Source organism: Heterodontus francisci, unplaced genomic scaffold, assembly GCF_036365525.1.
Source record: "Heterodontus francisci isolate sHetFra1 unplaced genomic scaffold, sHetFra1.hap1 HAP1_SCAFFOLD_1691, whole genome shotgun sequence".
Lineage (NCBI taxonomy): Eukaryota > Metazoa > Chordata > Chondrichthyes > Heterodontiformes > Heterodontidae > Heterodontus > Heterodontus francisci.
The window spans coordinates 5,001-10,000 of record NW_027142243.1 but is presented as its reverse complement, the minus strand read 5'-3'; positions in this window follow the sequence as shown (position 1 = coordinate 10,000).

Genomic DNA, 5,000 nt, shown 5'->3' with positions numbered 1-5,000 from the left:
GGCCGCCCGGGCGACGTTTGAATCTGTCGGGTCGGACCGCCGAATCCCGCGGGATTTCGGGATCGAATCTGCGGGTGGAATCGGCACCTCGTCCCGCTGTCCGGTTCCCCCCCGTCGACTGCAACGGGTTTCCGAGGCCCGTCGGTCAGGCGCGGTTCGCTCCGCAATCCGCCGGCCGATCGGCACCGGGCGGGGCTCTACGGAAAGAGGGGACCCTCCCGCGTCGAGTGCCGGCGCACCGACCCCGCAGGCTGACCGGGAAGGTGAAGACTCACCCCGCTGAATGCCCGGCCCCGGGAACCCTCCGGCGCCGGGGCCATAACTTCGGGGAGGAAGGTCCGAGCTCCGCGCGGTCGACGGCAGGTGAAAGGGGCCGGTGCGCCGCGGAAGGCGACAGCAGTCCCGTCAGGCTGCACCTCTGCTCGGGCGAACGGCGTCAGGAAAAGGGGAGAGCACTTCCCCACCGATAGCTCCGGAACGCCCGGACCCATTGGCCCGCGGCACCGGTGGCTGCTAGAGGGGCTCCGGCGCCGTCAGCCGGGGTACGTCCCAGGCCGGCCGGACGGCGGGCAGCCGGAGGCAACGGCCTGGAACGGAGCCAGACTTGAGTCGTTCCGTGCCGTGGGCAAAAAGGCAGGGCTGCGGGTCAGCGCAGTTTGGCAAACCTAGCCGCAAGTGCGGGAAGGGCGGAGGAGCACACGGACGCCGCCTTCCCAAACTGAGCCCAAAGTGCCCAGGCATGCCCCCTTGATCTCGCCTAATCAGTGAGCCCAAAATAATTTCAGAGTGTGGAAACCTGATCCAAAAAGGTCGAAAAGAACGGCCAGAGATCAAGTCCGAAAGGGGAAATCAGTAACAAGCAAGCAGAGTAATCATTAACCAAAAAGCGCAAAATTATGTTAAAAGTGTGAAATCATTAACCAAAAAGTCGAAAATAATGTCCAGAGACCAAGTCCGAAAGTACAAATAATTAACCAGTAAGCAGAGTCATCATTAACCAAAAATCGCAAAAGTAAGTAAAAAGTATGAAATCATTAACCAAAAATCGCAAAAGTAAGTAAAAAGTGTGAAATCATTAACCAAAAACTCGAAAATAATGTGCAGAGACTAAGTCCGAAAGGGCAAATGGTTAACCAGTAAGCAGAGTCATCATTAACCAAAAATCGCAAAAGTAAGTAAAAAGTGTGAAATCATTAACCAAAAATCGCAAAAGTAAGTAAAAAGTGTGAAATCATTAACCAAAAACTCGAAAATAATCTCCAGAGACTAAGTCCGAAAGGGCAAATGGTTAACCAGTAAGCAGAGTAATCATTAACCAAAAAGGGCAAAAGTAAGTAAAAAGTATGAAATCATTAACCAAAAAGCACAAAATTAAGTTAAAAGTGTGAAATCATTAACCAAAATGTCGAAAACAATGTCCAGAGACTAAGTCCGAAAGGGCAAATGGTTAACCAGTAAGCAGAGTAATCATTAACCAAAAGGCGCAAAAGTAAGTAAAAAGTATGAAATCATTAACCAAAAAGCGCAAAAATATGTTAAAAGTGTGAAATCATTAACCAAAAAGTCGAAAATAATGTGCAGAGACTAAGTCCGAAAGGGCAAATGGTTAACCAGTAAGCAGAGTAATCATTAACCAAAAGGCGCAAAAGTAAGTAAAAAGTATGAAATCAGTAACCAAAAAGCGCAAAAATATGTTAAAAGTGTGAAATCATTAACCAAAAACTCGAAAATAATGTGCAGAGACTAAGTCCGAAAGGGCAAATAATTAACCAGTAAGCAGAGTAATCATTAACCAAAAATCGCAAAAGTAAGTAAAAAGTGTGAAATCATTAACCAAAAACTCGAAAATAATGTCCAGAGACCAAGTCCGAAAGGGCAAATGGTTAACCAGTAAGCAGAGTAATCATTAACCAAAAAGGGCAAAAGTAAGTAAAAAGTATGAAATCATTAACCAAAAAGCACAAAATTAAGTTAAAAGTGTGAAATCATTAACCAAAAAGTCGAAAATAATCTCCAGAGACTAAGTGCGAAAGGGCAAATGGTTAACCAGTAAGCAGAGTCATCATTAACCAAAAATCGCAAAAGTAAGTAAAAAGTGTGAAATCATTAACCAAAAACCCGAAAATAATGTCCAGAGACTAAGTCCAAAAGGGCAAATGGTTAACCAGTAAGCAGAGTAATCATTAACCAAAAATCGCAAAAGTAAGTAAAAAGTGTGAAATCATTAACCAAAAACTCGAAAATAATCTCCAGAGACTAAGTCCGAAAGGGCAAATGGTTAACCAGTAAGCAGAGTAATCATTAACCAAAAATCGCAAAAGTAAGTAAAAAGTGTGAAATCATTAACCAAAAACTCGAAAATAATCTCCAGAGACTAAGTCCGAAAGGGCAAATGGTTAACCAGTAAGCAGAGTAATCATTAACCAAAAATCGCAAAAGTAAGTAAAAAGTGTGAAATCATTAACCAAAAACTCGAAAATAATGTCCAGAGACTAAGTCCGAAAGGGCAAATGGTTAACCAGTAAGCAGAGTAATCATTAACCAAAAGGCGCAAAAGTAAGTAAAAAGTATGAAATCAGTAACCAAAAAGCGCAAAAATATGTTAAAAGTGTGAAATCATTAACCAAAAACTCGAAAATAATGTCCAGAGACTAAGTCCGAAAGGGCAAATGGTTAACCAGTAAGCAGAGTAATCAGTAACCAAAAAGGGCAAAAGTAAGTAAAAAGTGTGAAATCATTAACCAAAAACCCAAAAATAATGTCCAGAGACTAAGTCCGAAAGGGCAAATGGTTAACCAGTAAGCAGAGTAATCATTAACCAAAAATCGCAAAAGTAAGTAAAAAGTATGAAATCATTAACCAAAAAGCACAAAATTAAGTTAAAAGTGTGAAATCATTAACCAAAATGTCGAAAACAATGTCCAGAGACTAAGTCCGAAAGGGCAAATGGTTAACCAGTAAGCAGAGTAATCATTAACCAAAAATCGCAAAATTAAGTTAAAAGTGTGAAATCATTAACCAAAATGTCGAAAACAATGTCCAGAGACTAAGTCCGAAAGGGCAAATGGTTAACCAGTAAGCAGAGTAATCATTAACCAAAAATCGCAAAAGTAAGTAAAAAGTGTGAAATCATTAACCAAAAACTCGAAAATAATGTCCAGAGACTAAGTCCGAAAGGGCAAATGGTTAACCAGTAAGCAGAGTAATCATTAACCAAAAGGCGCAAAAGTAAGTAAAAAGTATGAAATCATTAACCAAAAAGCGCAAAAATATGTTAAAAGTGTGAAATCATTAACCAAAAAGTCGAAAATAATGTGCAGAGACTAAGTCCGAAAGGGCAAATGGTTAACCAGTAAGCAGAGTAATCATTAACCAAAAAGCGCAAAAATATGTTAAAAGTGTGAAATCATTAACCAAAAACTCGAAAATAATGTCCAGAGACTAAGTCCGAAAGGGCAAATAATTAACCAGTAAGCAGAGTAATCATTAACCAAAAAGCGCAAAAGTAAGTAAAAAGTGTGAAATCATTAACCAAAAAGTCGAAAATAATGCCCAGAGACTAAGTCCGAAAGGGCAAATGGTTAACCAGAAAATCCGTCGAATAATGTCCAGAGACTAAGTCCGAAAGGGCAAATGGTTAACCAGTGGAAGGGCGATCAAGCGGAAAAATTTGCCCCGGTTACCCGGGATGGAGTTCCAGAGGTCCGGCCAGAGTTGTCAAATTCGTCCCGCTGATCGGACGCTTGTCATTCGGGTGGCTGGGGGTTGGCGGGGTATCTGCACAGTAGTAGGAGGTGGCAAGTCGGGACTTGGACGTTTATTCCAAGAGTCCACCCGAGCCTCCAGGTCTGCAGAGACCGACCCTAGCTGCCGCCCAACCGACTTTTAAGCCTTTTTCGGATGGGGATTTTTTCCCATTTTCGTCCATTTTTCGGGTTTTCTGTCGGGCTTAATAGGCGGCAGCCTGACCCCCGGCCGAGGCGGGGGGCGCACTCTCCCTTGCGTAAGGGTCCGGATTTGCCCCGGAAAGTGCCCCCGACGGCCTCCCGACCCGGGTGCCTGCAGGGCGGGGGGAAAGGGTAGTCCCAGCCGCAGGAAATCATTAACCAAAAGACTTAGCCGTCGGGGCAGAGGCTAAGACCCGGGCTGGTGAAATCATTAACCAAAAGGAATGCACCCTTTTCCGAAAGTGCAGGCCGAAATAAGGCGAGCCTTGGGCCGGGAAGGCCAAAACCCCCAACTCATGGAAGTGTATGGGGTCGGACTCGGCGACTTTCCCGGGCCCCGAGTTGACCTTTCCCCACGGGGGCGGTCAAGTTGCTCCCGCCAAGAGGGCACGTTGCATTTGCTGCCGCTCTAGTCCCCGGGCTAGTTAATCAGTTGCCGTCGGAAGTCCCGATGCCGAAATGAAAAATGGCCGTTGCGGCGATTTGGCGCCTCATTTTCGGAAGGACTACCGGCAGGCAACCCGCCGAATTGACACTTGCGATTCGGGTGGCTGGGGGTTGGCGGGGTACCCGGAGATTTTCGGGAACTCGATTTTCAGAACTTTTGCTGGCAGCGGTTGCACTTGCAAAGTGGCCGAAGAAGTGCTCCCTCAAGGAAGGACCTTCTTTTGAAATAAAAGACCTTCCGAAGAGTGCCTGGAAGTCATTTATGAGCATTTAAGGGTAAATCTGGCGGACTTTCCATGCTCTGTTGCCGGCTCTGAAATATCGCACAGTTGGGTCTAGGCCGGTAGACTGGCTGTGAAAACAGACAAAGTGTTTTGGCGAGCGAGAGAAAACAAGGCCTTGGAACAGATTGGGGGGTGCGGAGGCACACCACACCCACAGGAAAAGAATTAATGAAAAAAAAACCAAAGTCTATGACATGTCTGTTGGTACAGTGAGAAAAGCAAAGAAGGGAGGCTGCGATGGCAGAGCAAAGCCGACCTTCATACAGATATACATGTCAAAGAAAGAAACTATGCCCGCAAAAGACTTGGTGCGAAATAACAA